Source organism: Melanotaenia boesemani, chromosome 14 (genome assembly GCF_017639745.1).
Source record: "Melanotaenia boesemani isolate fMelBoe1 chromosome 14, fMelBoe1.pri, whole genome shotgun sequence".
NCBI lineage: Eukaryota > Metazoa > Chordata > Actinopteri > Atheriniformes > Melanotaeniidae > Melanotaenia > Melanotaenia boesemani.
Genome location: NC_055695.1, coordinates 15,945,385 through 15,960,439, shown reverse-complemented (window position 1 = coordinate 15,960,439; position 15,055 = coordinate 15,945,385). Strand labels below are relative to the sequence as shown.

Genomic DNA, 15,055 nt, shown 5'->3' with positions numbered 1-15,055 from the left:
CTGTTATCTTTTTATTTTATTGCAGTTTTACAGCACCGTAGCCCCAACTAAACAGTTGGTAAAATGATCCTGATGGGTTTTGGTCTAATTTTAAGTGGATTGTGCTGATTTGTCTCTAACATCTGGCCTTAATGCAAGTGCACAAAATCAGTTAGAGTGGATATCAAGTAGGCCAGTCAGACTTTTTTATAACTGTTTACAGAAAGGACTTGTCCTAATAAAGCACTATTACTCCCCTTGCTGCCATTTCAGGTCATTTGGTCATATCCTGTATTTTGCTAGCTGCCCTGTGTTATCAGGGCTGGACTGGGAAAAGGGACGACAGAGCAGATAAGCACCAGACTAGACGGCCAGGGCCTGTCTGTCCTCTCCATCATTCAGTAGACCTCTGTCCACCAACTGGCTCTGAGGCTTTACGAGATGATGTTGGAACAACATAGCAGAACATTTTTAACTAAAGGGACTTCCTACGGCTTGATAAGTAAACAATACACAAAGTAGATAAAAGCTATGAACCACACTGAACTCTTCCCTGTTCCCTGTTACATTTCCGTCTGGAAATAATGAGTAGGAAACGTCTGAGATCTAATGAAGCAATTGCTGATATCAGCAGTTGATATAATTGTAATTTAACACCTTGCTCTGCCCATGAACATGACCCAGTGGGTCAACTTGGAGATAATTCTGTATTGTTAAGTATTGTGTGATCTGATCTAATGTGCTCCATAAATCTATGATTTGTGCTAGTTGTAAAAAGTACTAAATTGGATAAAGAAAGTGATAATTCCTTACAAAATTGTTTTTTTGTAGCACTTATTTCTTAACTGAGTATTTAAAGTAGGCCAAACCACAAATTGCTGTTTTGAAGAGTGTGATCCAAATGACAAATGCTGGGCTAGCATGCTTGATCTCTGGGCCTCATCTGTCCCTTCTGAGACTGAGCCAAAGGAAAACATACTGTGCGTCACACACAAAAACGAGGAATTCTGTTTTCAAAAGTAGAGAAGAGCCTGGATTAGCACATGTGAAGCAGCAGTGAGGAACAGGCCTCTGTTTGTCTTGGCCCATGCCTCAGGGCTCATTCTACTGCAGGACATGTGGAAGATGCAAGATGACTGGAAACTGCAGTACATGTGTATGCCTTTCAAGTTGGCCAGAAAACAAGCAAGGTGTTAAACATTAGAATAAATATGGTGAGTCAAGAAAAAATCTGAAACTAAAACTCTCAGTCAATACAGAGATGTTAATGAATAACATAAAGCACAGGATTATATAATGGTGAGTTGCTTTACAACATGAAAAAGGGGAACTTAAAAATTTTAACTTCTAAGAAAATCAAGTTTTCTTTCCATAGTGACGTTATAGTAGTGTTATGTTTTTAATGGCAATGGATGACCATCTAATATGTCTGATTATGTTTAATCATGTGTTTAATCAAGTGTTGGAAGTCACACTAGGGACTAAACATTAGGATATTTTGGCTTCTGCTTTGTTTGCTGCCAATTTTTTGTTCACTTTGTAAGTCCACAAACTTTCTGAATGTATCATATTCACAGTTCCTATGATAAAATGTGGCCCTAATATGTTTGTTAAATGTCTTAGCTAAATTTGCCTTTTTAAGGAAATAGCTTTAAAATTACCACTTTATTAAAGCAAAACATATATGGGCAGAGCTTAATATTGGTTTGTTTGTTTTTGTTTATGTTGTTTACAGTGAATATTTCTTCTACACTGACAATTGGACTTCACTTCACAATTGGAATTCACATAATTAATAAATTATCATCCCCTTTAAGGGGGAACTCAAACATCTTTACCACATATATGCCAGTTACATCAAACAAGTATGTTTTTTTTTTTTAATCAATATATAAATTAATTCATTCATTCATTCATTCATTCATTCTCTTTACAGGTCGCAGGTAAGCCTATCCCAGCATTTTAGCAGGTGACGGGCAGGGTACACCCTGGACAGGTCACCACTCCATGGCAGGGCCAACACAGACACAAACAACCATTCACGCTCGCACTCACTCCTAGGAAGAATTTAGAGTGACCAATTAACCTAGCATGCATATCTTTGGACGGTGGGAGGAAGCCGGAGAACCCGGAGAGAACTCACGCATACACGGGGAGAACATGCAAACTCCACAAAGAAACGCAACCGCCCCCCAGGTTCGAACCTCCTCCCAGCCGAGGCTCAAAACCCTCAATGCATGGTAAACAGCTTCTGTGTTTTGGCATCTGCGGGCTGAACTTCTTCCTTTGGCCGGCTTATTATCCCAGCAGGGTGTCTGATCACTGGCAGGTCATAGCTGTTAACTGCCCGGATCTTGTTCTTGCCATTGAGCTGACTTCTCAGGACTTGCCTTACTCATTGCAGAGATTTGGCTATGGCAGGTTTACTTGTGGCTTCTTTGTGGTTGCTGTTTGCTTGTGGTATGCCAAGATACTTGGTCCATTCAGCCACGTTTCTCCAGTCCAAATGACATTCCTATGTCCTCACTGTAGATCCTGGTGGTGTGGATCAGTGACTCAATGTCTTGCACACTCTTAGTGTACAGCTTGATATCATTCATGTAGAGGAGGTGACTGATGATGCCCCATTTCTGAGTAGGTAGCTATAGCCAGTCTTGTTGATTAATTGGCTGAGGGGGTTCAGGCATATGTAGAACAGCAGCAGGGACAGATCACCTTCTCGGTAAATACCACATTTGATGGAGACTTGTGCACTTGGCTTGAAATTGGTCTCAAGGGTGGTCAATCCAGGCCGTGAACAGGTTTGTCAGTCTAGTTTTTCAGTCTTGGGTGACAGTTCGATTAACCTACAGCTAGTGTTTTGCTCCTCTGGCACCTTTAGCAATGCCTTTCTGTGTCTCTGTCATGTATGTATCCATGTGCCCACTTATCTTAGCCGCTACAATGCTCGACAGGAAGTTCTGTGTTGTGGAGAGACAGGTTATTGGCCGATAGTTGGATTAGACCAGGGGTGCCCAAGTCTGGTCCTCAAGATCTACCATCCTGCAACTTTTAGATGCAACCCTTCTCCAACACACCTGACTCAAATGACTGGCTCGTTACAGGCCTCTGCAGAGCTGAATGACATGCAGATGACATCTGATTGAAGTGTGTTGGAGAAGGGTTGCATCTAAAAATTGCAGGATGGTAGATCTCGAGGACCGAACTTGGGCACCCCTGGATTAGACTGTTCCCTTTTAGGGATCTGGGGTCTCATTTATAACCGTTGCGTACGCACAAAATGGGGCCTGAAACTGGCGTACGCCTCTTTTCACGCAAAGGTTGTGATTTATAAAAAACAAACTTGACGTGAAAATGTGCGGTCTTTCACGGCAGCTCTGACCCACGCGTACGCTGGTTTTGGAGGCTGGGGGAATTGGCGACACAGATGGAGAGGTGGGGAATTAACAACACACTGCATCCAGAGTCCTCTTGTGGCAGCGTGGGGTCCTGTCACCATGTCTCCAATTAATTTTGCGCTCTGGCTGTATGACCGCAGATGTGATTTCGGCTCACTGGTCAGCGTGCATGACTTCAACCCGGCAAGAGTTCATAACCCGTCTCCGCTGTCTATGCGTCCTGCTACACTCTTCCACATCCAATTTCTCTATATTGCAGGAGAACAGGCCGACATTAAAAGGCAATTTGCAGCAATGTCCGGTTTTCCTAATGTAATCGGCGCAATTGACTGCACTCATATTGCTATAAGGGCCCCATATGTCGATGAATTCATGTATGTCAATAGGAAGCATGTGCATACTATCAATGTTCAAGTCATATGTCAATCCAACATGATGTTGACAAATGTAGTTGCACGATGGCCTGGCTCTACACATGACTCTTACATCCTAGCGCAAAGCAGTGTAGAGAAGAGACTGCAGGCAGGCGCTGTACGTGATGGATGGCTTCTTGGTAAGACAATAACTTTATATTGACAACCAGCTTAGCCAGATGCAGACCACTGATGCACTGTTTCATTGAAATGCAGGGGACAGTGGCTACCCCCTCCGGCGCTGGCTCCTGACCCCCTTCCCAAACCCCCAGAGCGCAGAGGAGACCCTGTTCAATACCGCTCACTCCCGTGCGCGCTCAACTGTAGAGCGCGCCATCGGCCTTTTAAAATGCCGGTGGCGGTGTCTGGATGCGTCAGGGGGTAGATTATTGTACCATCCCCAAAAGGTGCGCAGGATCGTGAGGGCGTGTGGCGTGCTGCACAACCTGGCACTGAGGCACGGCATCCAACTACCTCCTGGCCTCCCCCCTCCTCGGAATGCCGACCCTCACCCACAGCCCCCTCCCAGACACAGGGAGTTCCAACACGGGGCACGGCTCCGTGAGGAGGTCATGCAGCGATTAAGCAGACAATAAGGTTCACTTTTTCACAAGCTCTTTTAATGTGTTTGAAATGTCGAACATAATGTCACACAAATTATGCAGTGTTGTTCTGATTTCCTTCAGTTCATTGATGGTTTCTTTTTGATCTCGCCATGGTCCGCTCTGTCCCGCTCACAGAGTTAACTGAGGTAACTATGTGTTGCCACTCACGGCACTTACTCTTATTTGTCACGCCACTACTGTGGCTACCAAACAAAATAATTTTTCGACTCTCCACCTCACTCACTAATGCATCGATTTCTGCCTCTGTGAAGTTGCGTTTTTTGGTTCGCTTCCCTGCGGTTGCCGTTGTTCATGGATCACAACATGGATCAGCTGGCTCATTTTAATACACGCTGAGGTACTTTGCATTGACCATTTATGGTGGAAAGTGGGTGTGTAGTGGGCGGAACATGAGCCAAATTCACCTGCGCAAACTTCAAGGACGAGTGTGATTTATAAAGGGGAAATTGCTTGCACCTGTGCGTACGCACGGTTTTATAAATCAGAATATTTTATGGCGTACGCCAACTTCCGGTTTTGGGCGTAAGTACACTTTTAGTAAGAATCCTACGCACAGTTTTATAAATGAGACCCCTGGTCCTGATAACATACCTGATCGTGTGCTGAGGGACTGTGCCGGGGACCTAATGCATGTTTTCACAGACATCTTGCTGAGCCAGGCTGTTGTTCCCATGTGCCTCAAAACTACCACCATCACCCCTGTTCTGAAGAAATCATCCCCCAACAGGTCATTCTGAAACTGGACCAGCTGGGAATTAACACTTCACTGTGAAACGCTGCTGGACTTCCTGACAGGGAGACCACAGGCAGTTCCTCTTCACTCTGCTGACCATTGCACAGTTCCAACCTCCTCATCAAGTTTGCAGATGACTCAACTTGGTGTGTCTCATCAACAATGACGATGAGCCAACAGGACATGGATGAACCGCCTGATCTTGTGGTGTGAACGCAGCAATCTCTCTCTGAACATGGAGAAGACGAAGGACATTGTTGTAGACTTAGGAGAATGAACCCCCAGCATGCACCTCTGACTATCAATGGTGCTACAATGGAGAGAGTGAGCAGAACCAAGTTCCTGGGTGTGCATGTCACAGAGGACCACTCCTGGACCACATCACTGGCCAAGAAAGCCAACCAGTACCCCTACTTCCTCTGCAAACGGAGGAAAGCTAGAGCCCCAGCCCCTATCATGTGCACCTTCTACAGAGCCGCCATCAAGAGCGTCCTGTCACGCAGCATCACTGTGTGGAAGACCATCTGCTCCACATTCTACAGGAAGATCCTCCAACGCATTGTGAGAGCAGCTGAGAAGATTGTCTGTGCCTCTCTCCCCTCCCAGCAAAACATCTACACCTCTCTCCTCACTCATAAAGCCCTCTCCATCACGAAACACCCTACCCACCCGTCACACAGCTTCTTCAGCTTGCTGCCATCAGGAAGGAGACTACAGAGCCTGCGGACCAGGACCAGCAGACTGAGGGGCCGTCCCGACGATGCTGAATTGCAGTAAAACCGCAAAAGTATTTTAGCAAACCACCCTTTCATCCCCAAGAAACCATGGATTAGCCTCCATGAAACTGAACATGTCTGAAACCAGGTATCAAGATGGATAGATTTGAAACCTCCACCGTCTGTAAAATTGTGAGGACAGTGTAACCGCACCACTAGAAGATATGACGTCAGTGTGATAAACCTGCACTAAACACAACAACAATAATGGCGTCAATGACCAACCGTGTTGTGGTGCTCCAGACAGTCCTGGCGGTTGTCTAGCTTTAGCACCAAAATGCACTGCTTTTACAACACAGTATTGTGATACTGTACCATCAACAGCAGGAGCAAGCAGATACGTATGTCATTATCTGCGCATGCGCTACGTCTTGTTCTAGCTCTGGAGTGTTACTCTTTAATCATCGTAGCGCCCCCCACAGCCTTGTAGTATGTACTATAGCAGTTTTGTGCAGATGCTGAAGTCTTTCTCCTAGTTTACACCACCGTTTTCACAACTGAACCGGCTTTGGTGCCGTCTGGACATAGCCTGAAGGACAGCTTCGTCCACCAGGCTGTCAGGATGTTAAACTCTCATCTTGCTCTGCCCCCTTCCACACACACACACACACACACACACACACACACACACACACACACACACACACACACACACACACACACACACACACTGGACTCTGACACCCCCATCAACACTTGAACTTTTTACACCCTCAGGTTGACATCCTCAGGAACAAGCACACAGGCACTTTAATCACTTTAACCAGACCATGAGCTAACTCAATCTGCTTTTTTGCACTATAACCATAAACATATATTGCACTGACTGTAATTTGCCTTGTCTATTTATTATCGTGTTTTATTTACTTAGTGATAGATCTTGGGCCTCCTTATTTGTCTGCCCTACTTTTAAATTATGAACCCTTGTGGACCCTGAGGTCCTCTGGTACTGGCCTTTTGGTTGTTTCTAAAATCATGACTAAAACTTATGGCGAGGCCTCTTTCCACTACTATGGCCCTTGTCTAGGGAGTGGTCTACCAGAGAACCTCAGGGCTGCAGAAACTGTTGATGCTTTTAAAAAGAGTCCCAAGACCTACCTTTTTATTTTAGCTTTTAACTGTATTGTCATCTTACCTTGTTTAGGCTACTTTGTTTTATTATTTTCTATTATTTTTATTTTATTTTACTTATTCATGAACTTATTTATTTATAAAACTGCCTGTTTTTGTAATTTTATCAATTGTTTTTTTTATGACTTTGTTTTACTAAGGCACATTGTTTTAATGACATCCTTTAGTTAAACTTTAATACTTGTCATTCTTATTTGTTCTTATTGTTTTTAGGTTTATTTAATTTTATACTTTCAACATTTTTAACCTGTATTCCTCATGGAGACCCTCCACCCTGGGACCATTGCCTGCTTGGTCTGCAGGATTATTGCCATGGGGATGGCTGTGGTCTGGTTGGCTAATGAACCTGCACTGCAGCTCAAATGGCTATGGTCTGGGCCCGGTCTTGCCTAGACCTGGGCTGTCCTGGTGGTGCCAGCCTCATGGTCATGGTGGCTCCTGGCTTGGATGGACCCCCAAGGTATTGTTTCCTCACAGCAGTGTAGTGTCAAGCCAGATTATATTCTGGCTTGACATATAGGAGTTTACAAACCTTTCATATTTGCAAACATTGTTTTTGTGTGTATTTTATTATATAAAGCACTTTCTGCTACTTATGTATGAAAAGTGCTTATTATATATATATATATATATATATATATATATATATATATATATATAAATTATATTGGGCCTCCATTGCTCTGACGTTTGACAGCATACTTACGTCATTATTCTAACCTTATCATAGCTTATATTTTTTAAGTCGTTATCCAAAACTATAAAATATAGAGCATACAGCTACATTATATAGCTGTAATTATGTTTACTTGTGTTGACGGTCCAGTGGTTCACACTGCGTGATCCTGCGTGATGTCATGGATTTGTCACTTCCTGCCGTCACATAGCCAGTTCAGGCCAGTTCACCGCTGCTGTAGTACTAGTCTCTCTCTGAGCTGTCAATACACGGCAACCTTGCGCTCCTCCGGCTGTCTGCTCTGACAACATTTTTCTATTAAACTCAGTTCACTTTCCTCTACAGCGACGGTTTCCATCAGATAACATCTACTCTCTTCTCATTATGACTCGAAGGTGATCTTCAGAGTGTCCAGGTGGTTCTGGGTGAGTGCGTTACTCTTGAAATATGCTCACGGTTTGCCTTAATCGCTGTCATCATCACCCATGTGTCAGTTGCTACCAAGCGCGGCTAAAGCTAAAGCGGTAAGGTTAGCTAGCTGATACGCGTGTAGACGTCAGTCTACTTTCTGTGCCTTTGGCTGAAAAAGTAGGCAGCGTTAGTGCTTGAACCTCAACTCGTTCCAAAAGTGAATGAAACTGCAAGTAAGGCAAAGGGTTGGTAAGCCATGGACTAAGTAGAGGGCTAACATTTAGCCTGGCTAACATTAGCCAGCTAGCAAACACCAAGCCATGTCTTATAATCTACCCGATGAAGCTCTTCCGAAACTGACTACCACTGACTTTATGTGAGCAGGTTCACATACAACACTGCATGGTATTATTCTTTTATGTTGCTAACATTAACAAATAGAGAGATGGGGGAGGAAAAAAAAGCCGCGGCAACTGTATGACCTAATGCAGTTTGAACCTCTTATTGGAAGAATTTAGATTACACAGATATCATAGTAATTACTGGTCATTATTATTATTATTATTATTATTTATTTACAGCAATGATTATATATAGTAATAGTTGCCATTAGTACTAAAATTACTAAAAATCATTGCTCAACAGCCTCCTTGTGTCTGTTTCATCTGCCTCTCTGATCTGGTCTCCATCAAGCGAATTAAAAAAAATATTTGCACAAATCATCTTACACATTATTAAAATCATTGTAAGGAAGCATACAGATAAAGCAGGTTAAAAACGTTCTGTTATTTCAACGATATGAGCATAGATTGTATTCAATTGATTGCCTAATTGTGTTTAAAAACTGTGATTTTAAAGCTTTTGTCGGTTTAGAGAATTGTTTCTGTGTAAATTCAAATTAATAATAGAAGAACATGAATGAATTATGTGCTATCTAGATAAGATGGGTTATATTTATTTATAGAGTTCTAATGACAACACTGTTGTAGGTCCATGCATTTTACTTAACAGTACTTGATCAAAGGGTCCAGAATGTGTGACATGCTGGACCATGTTGTAACACGGTCATCATTTCACAAAGTAACCAGTTCATTTATAATTTATATAAGTGTTATAACAATGATGAGTGTCTTCTGTTTAATTCAATAAAATAGCACAAACTTATCAGATCAGATGTCTTGCGTATTTTTCAAGTACTGCTGGACAATGAACATATCTCAAAATTAGATTGGAAATAAATTTAAGTTTAGTTTTTTTTTAGAAAGGACAGCGAATATTAATAACCATTACATGAAAACATGTTATGCAAACACCCCGGACTTTAGCCAAAGACTAATTTCCATTTGTTGTCCCTGGAGGACGTTAACAGCAAGGGTTAAAAATACAACAGATAAAGCACTGTATAATGCTTTTTTTTAAATAAAAGAAAGATTAATGTCAGTTTCACTTCTGAGCATTAGACGTTATGTCATTTCATCTACAGAGATGGTTGTGCACACTCCTGTTCACTAGTTAGTGGTGGTGGAAAGAGAAAAATGCACAATAACATATTGAGGAATGAAGCATAAGAGAGAATAAGTGTCTAAGAAACCCATAAAAATGGGGGTGAGACTGACAACTTGTATTATTTTCCCACAGTGTCAAAGTAGTTGACAAAAAAGCCCCACTATTTCAGTTATATGAAGTGATTTGAATTTAGTAAAAATTATTTGAAATAAAGGAATAAATATGATATGCAGACTTTATTGTTGGTTGGTAAACGGAACAACAGGGTACACAACCCAGAAAGCATGAAAATGTGTGAAAACTGTGGGCTTATGCAACTCATTCATACTGCTATTTGTCTCGTGTTTAATTTGCTCTGGCTGTATTCTCCTGGCTTCACTCAAACATATTTCTATTCAACTCTATCTACGGTGCATCACTCACAGTCACACGCCTATTTTTGTTTGTAGGTTTCTCCATTTGTCACTTTAGTCTGTTGTTGTAGAGGAGACCTGTTTAAAGTCAATTATAAACTGAGAGAAACTTGGGAGTTTCAGAATTGGAAATGTTTGGCTGCATATTGATTGGCTGTGGCAGAATTTTCTAGAGACACATTTTGGCTTGTGTTCATGCTCTCTTCAAGAAGTGGGCTTGGGACACTCATGGTCTTCTTAGCCCGTCGATTTTCAAGTTCTGCCATATATTATCAGTTAAAGGTCTGGTTACTCATCTTGCTTCAAGGCTTCTTGTAAACATTAACATTTAAGATTCTTCCTGCGGCTCCTTTTGAAGGTACCTTTGTCTCTTGATCTGTCAGTGTCTGTCATACTAGACTGAGAGGCTGGGGGTCTAAAACTGTGCTGCTTTACATTGTGGATGTACTCTTAAGCACACTTGAGGATTTGTTTGCATTTTTGATAATTAGTAGTTTACTATGACATCGTTCCAGATGTGTTTAAAATATTAATCGTCAACTTGATTTTGCATAAATTGATGTCCATTCAAATGGAGGGGGAAAAAAAAACCTGAGACTCACCCATTTGAGCACACATTCGCTAAAAAGTGGAACAAGCAAGTGAGAGAGGAGACAGAATTTTCTCATTTTTGGGCCTTATACACAGGCTATGAGGACACATGACTTTAGAAAGTGAATTTTGCATAATATGGGACGTTTAACTAATCTACATGAGCAAGATTACATAGATTATTGATTCTGAATGTCCATTTCGATTAATTTTTGATGAATTGCCCAGCCCTCGTTATCATTGTGAATTGGGGTGGGCTGATTCACCCAATAAATTGATTCATCGCAATGCAACACGTGCCGATTCAGTTATGATTAAAAAATGTTTAAAATCGATTGTTTTTTATAATAATTAAATTATATGAACATAGCTGCAAAGTGTGGCAAGAAGATGAAAATTGTGTGTGCTTCCCCCCTAATACAGAGGGACGAACCGGTCTGTCTCCCTAAAATGTCCGGGCATCAAACAGTAAACAGCAATGCCAAGAAGACGGCAGGTAGCCTTTCAGCCAGTTACTGAGCATGAGATGTATTCACCGGTTTTTTTATGACTAGTGTTTGGAAATATTTCGGTTTTTATGGACATGAGAACGGACAGTCCTGGACAAGACTTATTCTGTATGTAAGTTGGTTAAAGCCAAAATAAAATATAAAAGTAATACTACAGACGTCCGTTCCCAGTCGATTTAAATTTAATGAATCCAATATCGGTTCATAAACTTAGAGATAGATTTTTTTTTTCTTAGTTTAAGTGTGATGCTGATATTCCACTGGCCTTTGAACCAGTGCCTCAAGACTTTTCACAGGTGAACTTAAAGACATAAGTCTATGATGGAAGGCCTGCCAATGTTTGTTCTGAGTAGAGATGAGAAATATCCTGACATAGTAGAAATCCTCTTGAAAGCCCAGCACTGTTTGATGTGGGAGCCTCTGAGCAGTGTGATAGAAAAACAGAATTCTCCAGTGCTGGTATAACGGTTTGCCTCCAATAAGAGCAGGGCAGCCCGGTGGGCTGCATCTGTGAAAGTGAGGACACTTTGAATCAACATTTCAACAACTGTAAAATTTAACAGAGAAATGCAAACCTGAGAATAGAGGTGCCCCATGGATTGTAAGATTACAGCTTTTATAGCTTTTGATTGCATTGGCACCTGAAAATAAAAGCTTTGAAATTCTCAGAAACGTTTGTGCAAACTTCTCCTCACCTTTTTACACCTCAAGTCCTCTTATGTTTGGTTTTTTTTTTTTTGTTGTTGTTGTTTCTATTGAGGCATATGTAAAAGATAACCACCTATTTTCTTTTTATAAGGTTAACTCTATCTGGCTCTTTCCAGCAGCTTTTTGGGCCGTTAGACATGATGAATGATCAAGACTAGGGCCAAAATACTGTAGGTTCCTCTTTAAAATGTGTTCCTGATTATAATTAAGAGGGAGCTCAAGAGGTCAGATGACATTAAAGCAGCCATTTTTACATTCCTCTCCCACACCTTGCAAAAATACCACTAATCTTGTTCAGGCATTATGAAAGTACCTCAAACTTGTGGCATTTGAGCCTTACAGCAGTTGTTTAGCTTGCATAATTGATAAAGGTATGAAATATTTTTCTTTTGTTTTTTATTTATTTCTTTATTTTGTTATTCACTCTGGAGACATAGAGCTTATGTTCGGGGTAGACCACTAAGCCCAGTTACTTTATTTGCTTTATTAGGTTGTGTTGTATCACTTTACCCTACCAGATTTTTCTGGCATCCCAAAATTTTTTTCCCTGCTTCACTACATCAGGCAGTAAAGGCATATTTAGTTAGTAGGTATTAAGCGGCCAGTCACAAGTAAATGAGGGAAAGGTGGTTATGGACTAATACAATGCCAGTATTATGCTGCTTCTTTTTGCTTTACTTACATATATTTAACACTATTTTGTAGGGCTGTGCAATATATCAGATTTTGATTTTGGCTCCAAAAAAATAAATAAAAGCACCAAAAACTATTATTAATAAAATAATGTTCCAAATGACATACACACTTCTGTTGTTTCAGAAGGGGTTTCCGGGCAACTACCAGAAGTAGACTCTCCACCATTGTTGCAGATACTGTTAACTTAATGACTTTGTTACTATATTTAGCAAGTACCCATCAGACCCCTTTAGCCCTTTAGGCAAATCTAGCTCCTTTTCCGGATGTTATTGAAAACTTACGGAGACATACGTGAATGCAAAGCACATATCTTTATTACTCTTCTCAGTACTGCCATAGGCGCCTTCCTCATCACAAAGTAGTCACAGGAGGCCCGTGTTGTGCTGAAATAAGCACCCCTTTCATGTCAGGAGTCCTTATTGCTTAGTTCTTATAAATAAACACTATAAGAATAAGAACTAGTCCTTAATTCTCTCTCCCTCTCTGAATAAATACACTTTTATACTCATGTAGAAGTCATAGCGCACTCAGAATCATTATATATATGTAAGCAGCTATAATAAAACAATATAAATATGCTTCAGTCTCTTTAACAGTAGCAGTTTTTCATAGATTGTCAGGCATTTTCCCAGTTAATCCAAAAGCATGTGATCAGACTTAAAAAATTTGACCTACAGGATTAAAGTTTTTCCCAGCCCAGCCCTTCAGTCTCTTTCTCAGAGGGTCTTTACAGAAATCTAAATGGGTAATTTTGAAGAAGTTGACAAGGTGTGTTGGAGCAGGGAAACAAAAAAAAAAACCTGCTGGCCCTCAAGGACCACAGTTCGTCATCTCTGGTCTAGCCCAACTAAATATTGTAAATGCACACTAAAAAACAAAGAAAACTATTTTAAAGCCAAATCTTTAATCAAGCTGCTGTTTTACATTACCTTTATATATGTTCAGTGCTGGCTGCTTTGAGTACTGTTGAGGGCAGGTAGTCGAAGATTTAAAAAAAAAAAAAAAAAAAAAGCCAGTGGTCACAGTGATAAAAATCATGACTTAACTGGCTCATGATTTGGAACAAAGCTTGGCTATAATACCCTATGAGTACAAGGGGAAGTGATAAAGAAAGCGCATTTAGTGCAGAATATGATGGCAACAAAACACTTTCCTCCAAATGCTTCCAGGAATTATTTACTTCTGTCATTAGGTCATGGCTCATTGTTTGCTTTTTCCTTTTTGTCTGTGTGTTGTAGGAACTGGACAGAAAGGGAAAGGAGAATATGTCTAGTCTTTAATTAAAGTGTTGTTGACAGTGTTTTAGGAGCAGTTGTTGAGAGTTAGAACAAACAGCACAGTCAAATAAGTTACTAATTAACTGCTGGTTGATAATCCTGTTAGTGTATCTCTGCTGGAGCTGTATTTTAATGTTTCTACATCTGTTGGGGTCTGATATGCTTGCATTCAATGTTTTTTTTTTTTTTTTTAAATGAACAATGACAGTAAATGTTTAATGTTTGAAAATAAATGAACTGCCTTGTTTTATTTAAAATGTTTTTTTCCAAGTCAAGACTGCTTATTAATACAATAGCAGACTAATCAAATGAGAGACAACAATGTAGCCTTAGGCTGGGCTCAAGGAATCTATAAATAACTTTGAAGTCATGCTGATTCCTCAAGGCCCCAACAGGATCCACAGTGTTCCTGTAAGAACACTGCTTTCTTGTGTTGTTTTCAGTTTAAAAAAAAAAAAAAAAAAAAAACATATGTTTTTTGGCCATGGGGCAATTAATCGTATGTAATAATGTAGCACCCGGCCTTATTAATGAGTGGGAGTCAGGTGGAATCATCTGACTTTTTTTCTTTTACTTCTCCAACTATTTTAGTAGGAAGCAAGGAGAGATTTCTCAAGGCATATCAAATCATTTTGACAGCCATGGTACTGTAAGGTTCTTTAGTGACTGCGGGGAAACAATGGCTGGGAACAAAGTGCACAAAAAACCAGGTCAGTGCAGGGCAGGGTTAGCAATAACCAAGTCAACTATACTTCTGAACTTCTGTCTGTTCAGTTTGTGAAATTTTGGTCTAAATGTCTGCTTCTCTGTGATTGCTAAACAAAAGAGAAACCATGTAAAAAAGTAACTATTTTGCTTTTAAAACAAAATTATTGTGTAAATGGTGAAACTAAAAGCATTACAGTTGTCTCCGGATACAGCTGAAGTTTTGTATTTTCACACTGGAAGTTCTGTGGCCATACATTGATAGGCATATACAGAGAGTTGCAGGTTTTAACTTTACATGAAAGCTGAATCAAATAAATCAAAAGTAAATAAATGAGAGTTAATTAAGAATTGAAGATTAATTTTAAAAAGACACATTCTGTCCAGTTGTACAGCCTAATCTTACTAAAAGATCATAGCTGATAAATGAGTGTACAGATTGTCTGTGGTGAAATGAATACTTAAAAAGACAATGCTGACATAGGTTGTTTCAATCAATGTACTGTA

The 15,055-nt window shown here is 40.5% G+C and overlaps 1 protein-coding gene across 2 annotated transcripts in view; it reads left to right on the top strand.

The window, feature by feature from the left end:
* Positions 1-7,948: 7,948 nt before the first annotated feature.
* atp13a3 (ATPase 13A3) overlaps positions 7,949-15,055 on the top strand; it is a 31,763-nt gene continuing 24,656 nt past the window's right edge. Inside the window, exon 1 of one of the 2 annotated variants that reach the window (XM_042005669.1) lies at positions 7,949-8,157. The gene's annotated coding sequence lies outside the window, so the exon portion shown is untranslated. The remainder of the gene's footprint in view (positions 8,158-15,055) is intronic. The other variant, XM_042005668.1, reaches the window with a different exon arrangement.